Source organism: Protopterus annectens, chromosome 6.part1, assembly GCF_019279795.1.
Source record: "Protopterus annectens isolate FY-2018-M chromosome 6.part1, PAN1.0, whole genome shotgun sequence".
Taxonomy (NCBI): domain Eukaryota; kingdom Metazoa; phylum Chordata; order Ceratodontiformes; family Protopteridae; genus Protopterus; species Protopterus annectens.
The window spans coordinates 89,824,689-89,843,268 of NC_056738.1; the positions used below are offsets into that span (position 1 = coordinate 89,824,689).

The window sequence follows — 18,580 nt, forward strand, 5'->3', positions numbered from 1 at the left end:
ATTTGTGATTGGGTATAGTGCTACAGAAAATATGATTAGAACTTTGTGGTTGATGGAGGAAGCAGGGAGGAAGAAGTAGGAATTGACTCTAATATCCTTAGACGCTGAGAATAATGTTCGATCGGGTGAGATGGCAGTGTTTTTCATTGTTGCAAAGATTGGGGTTCCCGGAAGTCTGAGTTTGGATGTTATGGAATGTATATTAGGGAGCTGCAGCAAAAGTGAAGATAAGGTCAGAATTCTAGGATGAAATAAAGATTCAGAGAGGCCAAGACAGGGACTTTCCATTTTGGTCATGTATTTGCAATCTATTTCATAGGTTCATAGGTTCATACTAGGCTATCTGCCCAAGGGCATTTATAAGCCTAGCCCATAGTTATGTCTATGCATATTATTTTGCTGTGCCTCTGTCAAGCAGTGACACTGAAGTAATCTCTCCCATCCATTGGTCAAGATTCCTCTTGAACAATGCTCTGCCTCACATGATTTTGTTCCACAGCATAGGGAGTCTCTGGGTGATGAATTTGTCCGGTTTAAGTCTCCGCCCTTGTAGTTCTGAGGGATCTAGATTTTTGAGGTGAAGCATATTCATCAAATCTGGGTTTGACATGGCCTTGTATGTCAGGCACAGGTCACCTCTGAGCAAGCGGTATGAGACTGAAAAGAGCTGGAGTTCTTTCAGTCGGGCAGCATAAGACATATTTTGAGACCCTTTATCCTTTTGGTGAGGAACTTTTGGGGCCTTTCCAGCTGCTGCAGGTGTCGGGTCAGATACATTCGAATGGGGCATTGTACTCAATCATAGGTCTAATGTTGATCTAGATGTGAATCCCTTCATGATCAGGTGGGCAATGTAGAAGGTTTTCCTAACTACTTTAGCAACATGAGTGTCAAACGATCCCTGATGACTTCTTCTGTGCTCAGTGGATTGCCACCTATATGGTAGCTAGGGGTAACCTTGTTTTCCCGAAGGGTATGACTATGCATTTCTTGGCGTTTAACTTTAGGCCATGGCTCTGGCACCAGTTATCCGTTTCTGTGAGGCCCTTCTGAAGGATATCTGTGTCAGATGTGTTAGTTTGCAGTCATCTGCAAACTTTGTCAACCATAACCCTCCTGTGTTTGCTTGTACTTCAGAAAAGTAGATGCCGAACAAGAGTGGACCCAGGACTGAGCCCTGTGGGACACCACTTGTGACAGGCTTTGAGTCTGACATGGCTCCAGCAACTCTGACCCTGTGGGTTCTGTCACTTAGCCAGTTTGCAACCCATCTTGTGATGCATGGGTTTACATTCAAGCTGATAAGTTTTTCAATGATACCTGAGTGGGGTATTGTGTCGAAGGCCTTTGCCAGGTCGAGGTAGGCTGTATGGACTGCCTTTCCCTTATCAATGGCCTTGGTGACTGTCTCAAAAAAGTCAACCAAGTTTAAAAGGCATGATCTGCCTTTGACAAAGCCAAACTGGGTTGGATCCAAAGTCTGCAAGTTCCCTATGTCTTTATTTATGAGTTCCATTATGATCCACTCCATGGCTTTGCAGATAAGGCTTGTCAAGCTAATGGGACGGTAATTACTGGGACCACAGTCGCACGTATCCTGAGGTGAGGCTAAGATTAAACAGCTGTTCTAACTGCGGGTTTAATTCCTCATTGAGTTCGTGGAGCACACAGCCAGGGACACCATCCGGTCCCATGGATGCTGTGTTTTTTGTCTTGGAGAGGGCAGTTCTCACCTGGGCGTTGGAGATGTTTGGGGGGTTACAACCCTCTGATATAGATAACTCTCCTTTTGGGGAAGTTTGCACTGAACCTGTCAGCCAGTATGTTGGCAATGTGTGTAGGTTCAGTAATCTTCACATCATTTTGAACTAATTCTGAGCTTATCTGGGAGTTTCCTCCTAGGTTTCTAACATAGCTAAAGAAGGCCTTATGATTGTCTTTTGAGTCCTCTCAAAATTTGCCTTGGATGATTTTATGAGAGCTCTTAGTTTTTTACTTATAATGATCAAAGGTGTCTTACCTTTCAAGGATTTTGCTCTATCTTGTAGTAGCTTCCTCCTTTTGTTGTAGAGCTTGTTTATGGCTGGGGTCCACCAGACTGGGCGCTTTGGTACAAAAGTCTTAGTTTTGTTTGGGATTGCCTGATCCATGCAGTCCTGTAGGTGCTGGTAGAAGGCATTTGTAAGTGATTCAGCGGTTTGAGTAATGTTTACCACTGGCTCAGGGCACTGTGGTCTTTTGTTTATGATCTGATCTCACCAGTATGGTGACTAGATGTTCCATGGCATTGTAGTGTTCCCAGTCTATATTAGGGTAGTTGAAATCACCTAGTATGGTGGTGTTTGGAGATACATTTATCCAATGTTTTCAGGAAGGCCATGTGAGGTTCCTGAGTTTGAGAGGGTGGCCTGTAACATGCTACAAATTGCAGAGCAGTACCTGGATGGTCTCCGATGCATCGCGCGTTGCCACCAACCCCTTGAGGTGTGGGTGTCCTTTATGAATATGGACGCCTAAAAGCAGTATGGGGGTGGCAGGTGAAGGTAGGATACTGCTCAAGGTGCTGCGTTATGTGGCGGGGATTCTCGCCCGACAGGCAGCTTACTGTGACCTTCTCCTTACTCAGTCTGGTGAGCGGGCGTCCAGTGTGTCTGACTATGGAGTCTTTATGTGTTTGATTTGGAACCCCTAGCAGAGAAAATAAGGAAGCTGGTGTGAAAGGGTTTAGGGAGATGAATGAAAAATATTTAGTTATATGTGTATGATGTACTGCTGACATTAGTTAACTGGGAGTAGGATCAGAATCAGATATGGCAGATATTTCAGGGGTTTGGGGAAGTGTCAGGCTATAAGGCTAATCATGAGAAAACAAAACAAAGATTAAAAGAGTACATGTGAATGTAGAACAAAGGAGATGTGTCTGTGTGTGGGGGTAATGCTTTATAAATTGAAGTGATGAGATATTTGGGTGTATGGCTAGGCCGTATGATACAGCAGTCAATAAGGCTGATCTACAATAAGATATTAGAAAAATTAAAGTTACAGTTGACCCAATGGTGGGGGTTAGAATTGGAGGTGGATCAGAGAGTTTTAATATTGAAATTGTTTATTATACTGGGGTTTGTTTATGTTGGACAGACCGTCTGGGAATTACCAGATGATAAAGATAAAGCAGTTGTTCAGAGAATTTATTTGGGATGGAGGGTAGGGCAAGGGGGGATTGGGAAACTGTGACAGGGAAAAACGAGGAAGGCAGAACCTGACGTAAAAGCAAATTTACAGGCAGGAATGGTTTTGAATGTACTGTTGATTGAAAAAGGATTATTTGGCAGATTGGAAGGAAATGATTATGGTGAAGGAGAGGGACAATCTTTATATAGATGGCATTATTGATATGATACTGGAAACTCCCAAAGATAAACTTGTGTTAAATTTGTCAAGGAAAGTGCAAGAGCATTTACAGTAAGGGCGGGGAAGACAAGAGTATAAAAATTGGAGGGATTTTATTTTAATTGTAGGGGGATCATGGAGAGAATGGGAGAATGATGCTATGACCTGGGGATGGAGGACAAAACAGAAGGAAGTTAAATATTGGTCACAGGTAGTAGTTGGAGACAGGTATAAGGACTGGGAAAGGTTGAAGTTAGAATATGAATTGGATGAAAAGTTGTTGTGGGGGTATCAAAGGTTGAAGAACAAGTTAAATAAAATGAAAGGACAGATTCAGCAGGGTCAGGAAAAATTGAGATGTATTATAGAGGTGGAGGGTATACGACTTTATAAAGAACCCACTAAAGGGTGATTGGAAGGAATGAGAGGTGTTTAGAAAAGAAGAGGAAGGGCTAGGAAGAGGAGTTTAGAGGAGGAGGTAGGGCAGGAAGAATAGATGGAAATATTGAAGATTCCTTGAGAATGTTTTAGACATTAGAAAATTCAGAACTTTTGTGTGGAAATGCCTGCATAAATGTTTCTATGCACTGGTGAGACTGGTAAGAATGTTAATAGCCGGAGAATGTTTTGAGGGTATAGGAGAACTGTTGGAGATGCAGGAAGGAGAAAGGTACTTGAGCAACTTTTTGGGAATATGTGAGAGGCTTGAGGCATTTAGAAAGGAGATTACTGCTAAAATAAAAGTTTTATCAGAAGCAAGGTGCCTCACCAAAAAATTGTTCTTGATGGGATATGTAATGGATATCACACTAGGCTGGAAGAAAGATATTGAAAGGCTAATGATTGTGGTAAGAAGACAGTCACTAAAAAGTGGAAGCAAGTGGATAGCCTAAAATAGAAGAAGTTGTTAGGATTCAAAGGCAATGGGATGAGGTAGAATAGGAGATATTGTGGCTGGTAGTGGATAGGCAGGAATAAAAGGAGTAACTGCATTTGCATGGGATAGGAAGAAGTATATGACCAATAGGGGAATGGAGGAAATTAAAAGAGGTGAGGGATACAAGGGCAATCTGATGGAAGTGAAAGGTATGAAGAGGGTGTAAAGAAGGGGAATATTCCTCAGCTTTACTTGTCAAGTAGGGTGAGGGTTTAAAATAGGGGAGATAAGGAGATTTGTTTGTAGAGAGTTGGAAAGAATATTATTGGGAGGGATGAAAATTCTGAAGGTAAAGCTGGAGAGGAATTGTAGCAATGACTTATTTTGGATGCATTATAATTTTACCAGAGTGGAAGGACTTAATGTTGAAGATGGAGTGAATTGTTTATATCGTGTTTATAGTTAGTGAAATTTGATGGTTTGTAGAATACAGTTCATGTACTGTGGATATAGAAAGTGTACACGCCCCTGTTAAAATGCCAGGTTTTTGCAATATTAAAAAATGAGATCACGATAAATAATTTCAAAACTTTTCCCACCTTTAATAAGGTGGCAAGGTGGGGCTGGGTCCCTCCCGCAGGGAATCTGATGTCACTGATACAGACAGTGACCATGAGGCTAGGTGTGTTGAGGCACAGGTAGGGTCATCAGGGGCTGCCGCTGGGCCACCAATTGACATTCCACATGTATCCACCTCATCCACGCACACAGTCACACTGCGTCTACATACCTCATCACCATTGGCCTTAGCTGAGGGACAGTCTACAGCTGGCATTGGCCAGGACAGTGTAGTATCTATGGCACATGTGTCAGGACACAGCAGCCATAGCCAGATGTCTGGTGGGGATCACTTAGGCAGATGTTCAGAGGTGCTCGTCGGAGCACTGCTGGTCATCATGCCCCCTGGCAGACGTGCCACATCTCTATCAACCACACGCATGTTCCAGGCTGTCATGGAGGCACAGGCATGAATGGAACTGTATACCAGGCAGGGTCTAAGAGTGCAGAGGGCTCATCACATCTCTGTAACTGATAGCATCCATGACCTAGCAGGTGCCATTCGTAATTACACTGAGGTCATGGATAGACGGTGGGGTGAGACATTGGATCTCATCCACAATGTCATGTCCATGCGTCAGGACAGAATGGGACGGTTGCTACGGCCACATGGACGTATGCCAGCAACACCAGCAGCTGGAGGTCGCCGTGGACATCCCACCAGTCACAGCCACAGCCACTCCCATAGTGGCAGTACCAGCCCCAGCACTGTAGGGGGGTACTGTCCACAGACCATCATAGCAGACCACGTGCACGTGGCCCTGGCCAGTCCCAGGAGGAACCTTGATCCAGTGGACGTCTGTCAACCTCTGGGGACAGTGCCTGATCTGGCTTTGTACCTGATACTGCCTGTTGCACCCCTGCCAGGCACAGGTCCCATGTCTGTGGCCGGAGACGGTGAACTGCAAACCCTGCCAGGTACAGTCTGCAGCTGTCTCACAAATCCCTGTATAGGGTAGCCACATGGTGGAACTGTGTGCATGCAGACACACACATCAGCAACAAACCTAGGGCAACCACATACCTGCACACACGACATCACCATTGGCCCATAACAGTACTCAGCCCCCCCCCCCCCCACACACACACACACACACACACACACACACGTTGTCAGTTGTATGGCTCAACCTAGTCCTCTGGCAATCCAATAACACACCCTGTGCATATGATGATACCTGTGCCACTTCCTGACATCTGTAACATCGATGCAGGGACAGGCTAACATGGTGCTGATGCACAGTGTGACTGTACAACAGTGTAGCAATAGAATGCTGTGTAGCATGTTGTCACCAGTAAAGTGAAATGCTAATATCTTGGAAGATGTAGCTGTGCAGCCATGATGCATCATAGCTGTAATTAACAATGTTGTATTGTCACCATTATCTATTCTGATTGTGTTGTGTTTGTCCATGTGCCACATGGCTGATGGGTGTAGTGGTGTCAGCAGGCCTTCTATAGTGGACACCAGTAAGTGTAGTGGGTGGTACACATGACATGTCTGGGTACAACACACACAGCCTTTGGTTTGAATGCAGTACAGGTACAAGACTGTGCAGTATGTACTGCGGGTGTGTAGTTTATCAGCATCTATCTACACTCTACAAACTCAGTAGGAGGTAAAGATGTTTTGTGATCAAATGGGTTGTAACTGGTACATAACAAAGCATAACTGACACCATCACAAGCACACTGACAAACAGAACAGTCTGTATGGAAGGAGGCAGTAGGTTTGCAGTACCCCAATTCATGTAAGTAATGTCAGTATAGGTGAAGTATACGGTATTGTACATCCAGATACCTTGTGGCAGCTCACCCCTGATACCCCCACATTTTGTAACAGCCTAGATCATTTATGGTGCTCCCCACCTAGGCTCAATAATAGAGGCCCAGATACCACTGTTACATACACTGACCTCTGCAGTGCATAAGGGCACACATGCATTGTGTAGGTGACGCACACACATATATGGCCCCAGCCCCACTGTATGTGTTGGGGATACAACAGCAGTGGACTAATGGCAGCAATGGCAGTGTGATATACTCACAGCCCACTACAGAACAACCCCCAACAGCATGGCATATGTGCAAAGCTTGGTATGTAGATGGAGGACAGAGGCTGAAACACATGCACATATGTGCAACACTGTTGCCATACACTAAGCAAGGTGCTGCTGTTACAGGACAGTCTGCAACATACCCTTAGTCAGGGAATTATGATTGAGAGTAGAAATGGATGTAGCCATGTACTGATAGCACGCAACACACACACTGCCAGTGTAATATCTGATACAGAACCTGTGTGGTGGATGAACAACACATGATAGGCATACCTTTGTCCAGCAAGAAAATAGGCCCACAGTAGTGAGCTATGCAGGCAGACTGCATTCCAAGGTACACTAGTATGTACACACACACACACACACACACCCTGTAGCACCAGTACTATGCAAAGCATAACACAACTCTACTCAGAGTTTGTCTGTAGTTCCTGATCCTCCTACAAATATGCGGCCGCTCTGGGAGGCAGGTTCCCCCTGTATGTAAGAGGTATTACTACCTGCTGTCTGTAACACTGATGCCCATGCACAGGAAGGATGTCCATCACACAGTGAATGTAAAGGGACCACGCCCACATGCTGTAGGGATTTATAGTGGGTGGTTGCCATGACAGTGGTAATTGGAAGTAGTACACATGTAATTTTATATATATATATATATATATATATATATATATATATATATATATATATATATATATGGTTATCTCGATAAGTATATGTACATATATTTCCACCATATGTCCTGGACATGGAGTGTAGACCTACCCCAGCCCCTATAGTCCCAAAGTCGTAGTGCAAGGGGATGTCAGGTATGTATAGCAGGTATATTACTAGACTATTGTTACTATCATTGGGATTGTCTTCACAGACATGGTGTGTGTGGAAGGTGACATCTGCTTATAAGATGTGTGCCACTGGCTACTGGCAGACATTCTAAGGAAATCATTGTAAAGTACCGCCACTAGCATGTAATGTCCCTGTGGAGTGCAGCAGAGATATTGGCCACTATATGTGGAACTTCGGACACACCCTGTACAGTCCAGAGGTATACACATAATCCCTTAGTGCACAACATGTGTACCAGGCCTGACAATATGGATGTAGACAGCCATTTAGATGGGTATAACACATAACGACTGGTATACATTTGGCATCATAGGTGTTGGATTCACACACTCCTGTCTGGCCTGGCACGTAATGACTGCTGGTACAGTAGTGCCATGGACACATACTACCCACTAGATATTGACATATATCTGTACAGCATCCCACTGCTCTGTCTGACATACATGTCTTTTAAGGGAGGCATGGCAGCAGTACATCTGGCAAGTATCTGCACATGACATCTCACTGGTTAAGTGCACTAAGCTGCTAGGCATGTAACAATGCACTGTGCAGGCTACAGGCAGACTGGCTCAACACTGGCCTACCTCTCGTATGGGGTACTGCACATGTACCTGCATATATAGCAGGCTCAACAGCCATGTCACAGCACAGGGTATGATACACCTGTGGGACAGTGCATAACCACAACCAATGTGAACACAGCCACATATGGTAAGCTAGCATAATATTACAGTATATGAACTATCTGTTCTACACCATCCTCATGTGTGCCACTCACAGAATGACCCTACATATACTGGGCTGCTACACAGTTTGGTCTGATTGCTGCCTGTGGTATGGGACATATGTGTGTATGGCCCTACAAACATGTATGGCAAAACGGTACCATATAGTGGGGCAGCATGTAACATCTGATAGAAGGGGAGCTAGTACACAGGCTAAAGTACATATTAACAATACACACACACACTGCGGACATTCACCATCACTACAACAGACATCAGTACTGTACAAACATCCACAGAATGTCCAGCTTATGTCATGAAATATAACCCCTACTGTACATGATGTGTAGCAATCTGATATATCACTGGCTTGTTATCAGATATGATGACACTATTTGTAGTGTACAGCACATATGCACCACTTCATGCACGACATATGTACAAAGGTTGACAGAGGTGTGCCTGACAGCACATACACAGGGCCAGTATAGACATGTTGCTGTGATAACCTCATAAATTTTCCATTGTAACGGGGTTTGTTGCAACATATGTCCTATGAGGGATATGAAGTCAGTAACCATGTATGGCCTTCACCATCTACAAACTGCAATCCTCACACTACCTTTTGCATTCCACAGATAGATGCACTGTGGCTAACGCATGAAACCAAAGGCACAACACCACCCACTCTGCAGATGACCCTGCAGATGGGTATTCCTCATATACATGGAACTGACATGGCAGGTATTGCGACATGTACGACAGGCATATCCAGACAAACACTGTTAAACCAACATTACTCCAAATGCAGTATAGCAGCACTTACAGTCTGTAGTTAGGTCAGGCACATCCCCCTCCTGTTTGTTGCCCTCTTTCCACAGTGTATGTTGCTAGAGGTAAATCCCAAATCCATGTGAGATGCTGTTTGCCAAACAACAGATCTAGTTCCTGCTCACAGTGACAGAAAAGGGCCAACACCACCATGATATTCCTAGGTATTGGAGTGTGTTTCCATGCAATTGGCTATGGGAATGTTACCACAGCTGTTCCACATGCAATCGGCTAGGGGAGGGCTGCAATTCGTGCAGAGGCCATCAGCTAATCATGAGCATTGCTTAAAATACACTTGCTGCCTAAGCAAGGCATGTGTGGGTCTCCACTTCAACCAGAGATGGAGTGGGGGAGAGAGACGGAGGCAAATACATGTCAGGGAGGGGTGGGAGAGTAAAACTGAAGCATATTTGTGTTACACACCTACCAGCACAGGGTATCAATCCCCCCCGACAACTATGTGAGCACTCAGAACATATGTGATGGTGAGTGACATCTGCAACAGTGATACGGTAGATATACGGTAGGTGATGTACACGTGCCTTTCTGCATGAACAGGTGCCAGCGTCAACACAGGCACACTCACACAGGGATGCGCACACACTGACACACTTGGCAGGGCCAGGAGTGCAACTCGTCACTAGTGGGATTGCCACAGCACATCAGTGTGCAGGTATTCCATGCACCACATGGTCATACGGAGGTCATATGGGCAAAGAGTATGAGGAGGTGTCAGATATCAGACAGCATGCTTCAGTATGCCCTGGGGGTTGTAGTGACTGTGGATGTGGACTTACGCACCATACAATACACACGAACACACAGGGTGCCAGTTCTGACATGCATGGGTGCATGTCTGCATGGGTGTGTGGTGGTCAACTTTGCCAGCAGGCTGTACAGGGGTAGCTGATGGGTATACATTGGCATCGGGCCACATGACAATGGTCTGCATTGTGGCTCAGGCCTGTAGTTTCTGCATTTGCCCAAACAGGTGGGTATTGCATCCCCCATCCAGTCACCTGGGTGACTATTGTATGTGGCCAATGCTGTACATCACATGCCATGTGTGTTCCTTAGTCCATGACATGGATGGTGTCTGAGATGTGCACCCCCCCCCCCACATGCATGTACAGTGACATGTGGAACTGTACCTGGGGTGTCTGGCCATGTTGTGAACACAGATTATCATCAGATGTGCCAGTCTTGCCCACCTGTGGCAGGAACTGGTAATGGGCAGCAGGTTTACCCTGCACCTACATTGATAGCATGCTAACAGCATTTCCTGATGTCAGTGTCATCTGTCCATACAGTGCATGTTGTCAGGCATGGTATGTTCATTGTGAGTCACATGTGAAGACACCACAGGTGGTGCAGGTGTCCATTGGGGAACATTGTGGAGGTGTACTGTCTGCATCTACATGCATATTGGACAGATAGGCAGGGTGACATGCCCTCTGTAGCCCACTGCTATCACTGCATAGTTACAATCAGTGGTCAATATACAGTGTACTACCCATGTATTGGCTGTTGCCTAGGCATATGTGTGCGTATGACACATGGATTGAGTGTGTGCTCTGGGTAATAGTGGGGTTGCTAACTGTAATTGGCTGGCCTTGATGTCACATGTATGGGTATGGGTAAGGCTTTGCACCCCAGCCTCTCAGCTAATTTACATCTGTTATCCCTGTATGGTTGACACTGTGATATATAGTAGGGCCACCATAAAAGAAATAAGCACACTCCACATTACCCACAGGTGTCTCACACTCACAACCACCTCTACACAGAATACGAGTTGCAAACACACACACACACACACACACACACACACACACACACACACACACACACACACACACACACCTGTCATGTCTGGTAGTAGAACCCCTACCTAACTAGTTTATTACACTACGGCACTACGCACTTATAGTACGAGCCACAGCCATTACTGGAATACTTCTTCCCCAAAGGTGCATTGCACAATGAATGATATCTGCAGGATTACCAAAGTAGGGCATTTCAACTGTACTGCGAGTGACTAACCTAAAATGCATTGCTCCCTACACAGACAGCGAGACACACACAAAACATCCACAACTGACATGTGTGGGTATAGAACCCCTGACTGAGGTCTATATCAGACTACAGCATGGAGCTCTTATAGGACGCTCCACAGAGCGTACTAGAGAAATCCTTCCCCAAAGGTGTATTTCACAATGAATGACATCAGCAGGTTTACCAAAGTAGGACATTTCAAATGTACTACGAGTGACTAGCCCAGAATGCATTGCTCCCTACACAGACAGTGAGACACACACAAAGCAGCCACAACTGACATGTGTGGGTATAGAACCCCTGACCAAGGCCTATGTCATACTACAGCATATAGCAGTTATAGGTCACACCACAGGGATTACTAAAGAACTTTCTCCCCAAAGTTGTATTTCACAATGAATGACATCAGCAGGATTGGCAAAGTAGGGCATTTAAATGTACTGTAAATGAGTAGCCTATAATGCAGTGCTCCATACACAAACATTGCAACACACACAAAACATCCAGAATTGCCATGGATGGAGATGGAACCCTACCACAGTTCTAAATCAAACTACAGCAGTATGCAGTTACAGGATGCGCTACAGAGATTACTGAGCTACAACCTTCCCAGAGGTGTATTTCTAGGTGGGTGACATCAGCAGCCTTGCCAAAGTTAAGTATATGAATTCAAAGGAGTGTGAGTAGCCTAAAAAGCATTGCTCTCTATTCAGTCAGACACACACATACACACACACACACACACACACACACACACTTGCCAAGTCTGAGGTTAGAACACCTACCTAACTACTTTATCACACTACAGCACTACACAGTACGGGACACGCTACGGAGATTACTGGGCTATGCCTTTCCCAGAGGTGTATTCTAGGTGAGTAACATCAGCAGCCTTGCCAAAGTTGAGTATATGAATTGTACGGTGTGTGGGTAGCCTAAAAAGCATTGCTCTTTACTCAGTCAGACACACACACACACACACACACACACACACACACACACACACACACACACACACACACACACACACAGTTGCCGGGTCTGGGGTTGGAACACCTACCTGACTACTTTATCATACTACAACAGTACGCAGTTACAGGATACGCTACGGAGATTGCTGGGCTATGACTTTCCCAGAGGTGTATTTCTAGGTGAGTGACATCAGCAGCCTTGCCAAAGTTGAGTATATGAATTGTAAGGAGTGTCAGTAGTCTAAAAATCATTGCTCTCTACTCAGTCACACACACACAGATTCACACACAAACACACACAGTTGCCAAGTCTGGGGTTAGAACAACTACTAACTACTTTATCACACTACAGCAGTACGCAGTTATTGGACGCACCATGGAGATTACTGAGCTACAGCTCTCCCAAAGGTGTATTTCACATTGGATGACCACAGCAAGCTTGTCATAATAGTGCTATGGGGAGGGCAGTGTGTGCATGGGCCCTCACCCTTTCATGTAGGGGTTGACATGCCACATGTGGTCACACAGAGTCATATGTCACAGGTACGTATGTACAGCTGCTAGATGACTACTTCCTTGTACAGTCATGTTGCACAGCTGGCACATGCACTACATAGTCTGTCATGCTGACAGATACTGGTGGCTAGTATCTGCAGTGAGTGACATCTGCACCTCGTGTTTGGGGCCGTATGGCTGTGTGCTGGGTGGGACAGGCCCAGATGGCACCTTGTCACAGTCACCCTCTTCCACACATCTATGTCCATCTACCTTTGGCTTATTATAATGTGTTGTCCTTACATATATGTCTGTATTCCTATCCACTGTGTGTGCAAGGCAGGAGTGGTGCATACTGACTTGTGTCTGCACTAAGAACTGCGACTGGCAGATATGTCTGGTCCACTGGTGTTTGCAGACATGGCCTTCATGTGTTTAAGTTTGTGAGTATGCCCAGTATGACCTTTCAGTATGTTGTTGACTGACATTACCTTCATTCCTCCAAGTGTGTGAGCATGCCAAGTATGGCCATCTGTATTGCATGTGTGGATCAAGTTCAGGTAGTTTGTACTGTGGTGCTGACCTTTGTGTTGTACACCAACAGGTAGCATGCTGCATCTGCAGGGTATCCATCGGTCATTTGGCATTGACTGTTACTACATTTCTGCATAGCAGGGGGGTGGACACCTGACTGTTTCTACATTTCTACACAGGAGTGGGGGGGCACACCTGGCTGTTACTATAAGTGTACGTAGGATGGGGGGCACACCTGACACTTGTACACATTTGCTAGGACTGTACTGGTATGTCGGGTACTCCATTTCTGTCTGTAGTCTTACCTGTCATGCTGGCTGGAGGCATACCAGTGTACTACAGATCTTAGCTTTAATTACCTACATATTAGTTTCTGACTTCCTAGCCTTCACAACTTACATCCAGCTGCCTGGCCTGCTGTAGTCCGTCTCTGTAGACCTGGGGGTGGGGTTACCCATAGGGCTCATTCAGAGGCCATAGTACAGCATTTGTTTATCTACACCTATCCTGCTGGCTGTAACTGTTGTTGGGTATGTGACCCCCCCCCCAACTGGCATGTGTGAGTCACTTACCTTGTGTGTGTCCCAGTATTGAGGGAGGTGCTGCAGGGCTGCCTATGTCGGATGCACATAGTACACTCCCTATACATGGTTGAGCACAGGTAGTGTCATGTTTGGCATCCCTTTTACTGTATGTGAGAGGTGTCATTCCCTGGGTCCCTACTGAGTCAGTGCATGTGCTATGCGTTGTCTCTTTGCCAAGGCCAGGGCATACTGGGCACGCCTCCTTCTGCCTACTGGGGCAGGCTCAGGTTGTTCCTCCTCCGAGTCACTCTGTGTCTGTGCAGGCCTTGGCAATGGTGGGGGGCAGTGTGGCCCTGCCTCATGCTGCTCCTGCTGCAGCTGTTTCTGCAGGATCATGTTGTGTAGCATGGTACATACAAGGACAATTTAGGTACATGTAGTTGGTGAGTACTGCAAGGCTCCACCAGATGTGTCCAGGCATCGGAACCTTGACTTAAGCATCCCAAACACACGCTCTATTATGATTCATGTTTGTGCGTGAGCCTCATTATGGAGTTCTTGTTCGGGTGTGTGTGCATTTCTGATGGGTGTCATCAGCCATAGCTCCAGTGCGTATCCAGCATCCCCCACTAGGTGACCGTGTGAAATGTCCCCATTGGCAAATGTCTGGTGCAGCTGCATCAGATGCCAGATGTGGGAATCGTGGTAGCTTCCAGGGCAGCCAGCACACACACTCATTATTATGCCCTGGGCATCGCACATGACCTGGCAGTTGATGGTGGGGAAGCCCTTGTGGTTGATGTAGACCCTACCCTGCTCACCAGGTGGTGCTTTGATGCATATGTGCGTGCAGTCTATTGCACCCACTACCTCAGGATATTCTGCTATTTAGTGGAAGAGATGCATATTGCTGGCCAACGCCTCACTGGTGATGGGGAAATATACGTGCACACCGACATGTGCTGACATGGCGTCCAGGAACTGGTGGAGTACCCTGGATGTTGATGCCTGTGAAATCCCCATCATATCCCCAGTTGGCCTTTGGAAAGTACCTGTAGCTAGTATTCTTAGGCCTACACATACCTTGGTATCCACTGGGATGGGTTCCCCTGTGTTAGTTCTGTGTGTGAGGTGTGGCCGGCACAGCTCAACAATTTGCTCTAGGAGGTGCCTGTCCACCCAATAGCGCTCCACTATCTCCAGCTCATGTATCTCTTGGTAGGTTACCCTGTGTCTGTACACTCTTATCTCTCTCCTCACTATGGCTTGCTCAGCAGCATTCACATCCTCACCACCCTCAGCCTCTTGCGCATGCTGGTTTATGATAGCAAAAGCAGCCCCTAACATTTTTTCTCTTGCTTTCGTTTTGTAAAAGTTCCCCTTCGGTATACACCGGTGGTGCAGAGTTTTTGGGGAAAACAAGGGGGGAAAGGTGTTTGCATAGTTTGTAGCGGTGTGCTGGGCTGGTTTGCTGCCTGTGTAATTGGCTGATTCTGATGCATTTCACCTGTCAGCTAAGCTAGTTCTTTTTGATTACCTTCCTACTGCTGTTTTCCCTTCCCATTGCCTCCCTGCTTAAGCCTGTGTGTGCGCCGCACCAACAGAGTGTTCAAATGTGCACAGAGCTGCTATTTCCTAGTTTAACTTCCTTTTTCTTCCTGTAAAACCCGGTGCGCACACCCGCTTACACTTTGTAAAGAGTGCTAGGCAGGTTTAGACACACCCCTAGCTTAGCTGTGCTAAACTAGGAGCAGTCCCGAGCCACAGGGCTCCAATCCACTTACAGTATGCCTGACACACACCCTCATGATGTCACCTATATCCTAGTCTTGCACCCAGCTGTTTATATTCTTACACTCTTGGGACCTGCCTCACACCCTGGGGAAGTCTGGGATTCACTATCCTTTCCCTCATTTGCATAGGATTGCCTGCTAATGCATAGTTACATGTCCCACACTGAGCCTCCCCCCTTAGCAACCATTTACTCACTGGCCAGGTTGTCTTATGCCTGCCATTGGCTTGCATGGCAGAATACTGCTTTTAGTTAGAATGCCTATTTTAGGTTTCGTTTATTATCCCCCCCCCGATCCTGTTTGCACACTGCTGCCCTATGCTTGAACAGCCGAGATCGGTGAAAAAAAAATGAAGGTTTTTTTTTTTTTAAACAGTTTGTAATGCCAATGGCCTTCTACTTGGCCATTGGCATCCTTCCTCAATAATATGCAGTCTTTATTTGGAGCGGTCAGAGCTCCGTTTTGTAGTTTGCAGAAATTTACTTGGTTACTAACCGAGTACATTTCTGCAGACTGCACTCGTCCTGCACTGACAGCTGCCGGCTTCCTGGATCACATATTACCCTCATTTGCATGGTTTTCACCTGCAAATGAGGGTAATGTGCATACAGGAGCTCAGTCCATGCAGGATTACTCTAGGAGCTCACGTGCACGTCCCAGGAGTTCATTCCTAGATTGCACGTCGGCCATATTGCTGAAAATAGCTCTTTGACTAATCCTGCACCCTCTACAGGGCTTTGTAAATCAGGGGGAGAGTTTGATAAAAAATTGAACTAAAATGATAAAGAGTTTATTCTAGTTTACTCTGAGCAGTAGAATGACCATTATAGCACATTTGAATTACAAAAGATAAAATAGTTTTATAGTTACTCTGCTACATGATGCAGAGATTGCTATTATTTATCTTGTATGTCGGAAATTATTAGTTATAGCATCCTCTTTTACTTTATCTCTTTAGTTATTTAATCGGGTGGATTACACAGGGGCGGCTTGTGGTACTGGCTGCTGGGCTGCAGCCCCATCAGCTAAAAAGGAAAAAAAAAAAAGAAATGTTTTTAATCAGAAAGTCAACTGTCGCTTTTAAATTATAAACAATAATTAATTTCTGTTTTGTTCTGGGTCCACAGAATGCTCTGAGGATATATGAAACAAAAAAACATTTGGCTCATTACAGTTACTAGGCTGTTTTCAAAACAGCCCAGCAATAGGCTTCCTGTTCATCAATTGGGTTTGAGCAACATCCTTTGGCACTGAGAGAAGCATGGCTAAATGAGTGTCTCACTGGGCTGTTGGCATAAGGCAGTGAGGAGACCTTCCTATTAGCTAAAGCTGTCTCTGGTGACTGAGGCAGCCTGAGCCTAGAAGAGCTAGGTAGTTAATATGCGAGAGGAGGTACAAGCATGGGAAGATTTATTTATTTATTTATTTATTTGAAAGTATATTTTTTTCAAGCATTCTGCCTGCTACTGTCAGCATTTGGGAAGAAGGTAAGTACTTAAAGTATGTGTGTGAGTTTGAATGTAATTTATGGATGTATGTATGTGTATATGTTTGCATGAATGCATAGGGAGGTAAGTCAGTGGCGGTTGCAGCATGCCTGTAGAATGAGTTGATTTTTGCTTCATGTTTTTGGTCTGTTCCCCAAAAATTAATGGTTTTCTGACAAGTCATTGAAGATGGAAATCTGTTTAGTAATGCCTGACATTTCAGTTTCAGACTTCCTATCCTTCTGAAAATGCTTGCTAATGCTAAACCTGCTAATCTGATGTTGTCATTCCATTCTTCTTCAATCCTTGGGTTCAGATCCAATCCTCAGATCCGACTCAGACACATACTCCAGACTTCATATCCAACTCTCGCGCTTCTCCCTCTACCCATAATGCCTTAATCCATCCCCATTACCTCAGATCTCATTTGCCTCCATCTTGAACAGATGCAGGTTACTCTCTCAAGCGTTATCAAGAGTTTTTTCTTGAATTAATCTAACTTTTTTTTCTTTAATAGCTGTTTTTTGCAATTTATCTCTGTCTTCCTTCTTAGTCTCTCGCAGACATTAGGGTTTCCTACTATTTTTTAGATGGTAGTATATTCTTACCATAGTTGCTATTTCTGCTTACCCCTTTTAAATTACTATTGTTGGTAATTAAACCCTTCCATTTGATGTTATCCATGTCCTCATTCATCACCATAGGGTCTAAGATCTGACATTGGATCCGAGCCAGCAACATACAACAGATGGCTCCAAGGCTCTAGCTCCTCTCTCTCCCATAATGCCCTGCTGCCCTCTAATCTCCAGGTCTCGTTTGCCATGCTTCCTGTGCAGATGCATGTCCTCTGGCTCTAGCGATTTAAGTGCATTTCTTCTACTTTATGTAGTTTAGTTTTGTGGTAGTATAGTTTTTAGTAAGTAGTATTCCTGTAGTTTATTCCCTCTCCTCCCTTAGGTTAGTGTCGGTAGTTTTTTGTGTGTTGGGTTTTTGGTACCCTTTTCAACAGTAGCCATTAGGGCTGTAGACTTGTTATTAGGAGAGTAGGTGTGATTGTAATTGTTTTTTTAGTTAGTTTTTGATTTGAGTAATGTCTGATAAACCTGCTGGCTTTAAAAAAAGCTCCTCGTGCGGTCGGAAAATGCCTTATTCCGACACATATGAGGACTGTGTTTATTTCTTGGGTGCCCTGCACTTGGATGTTGAATGTGACCTTTGTGCCATATTTAACTCCAGGGCTTTGGTGGAGACCCGCAAGAAGCTCTTAATAAAGGGTCTGGCTCAGGGGGGACCCTTTGTTTCTCTCTCCAAGGCTTCTTCTTCCGATCTGAAGAGGAAGGCCCCTTCAATTCAGCCAGCTTCCTCCAAGAA

The 18,580-nt window shown here is 45.3% G+C and overlaps 1 protein-coding gene across 1 annotated transcript in view; it reads left to right on the forward strand.

The window, feature by feature from the left end:
* DCAF17 (DDB1 and CUL4 associated factor 17) overlaps positions 1–18,580 on the forward strand; it is a 1,410,723-nt gene that overhangs the window by 53,094 nt on the left and 1,339,049 nt on the right. The gene's annotated exons all lie outside the window — the stretch shown is intronic.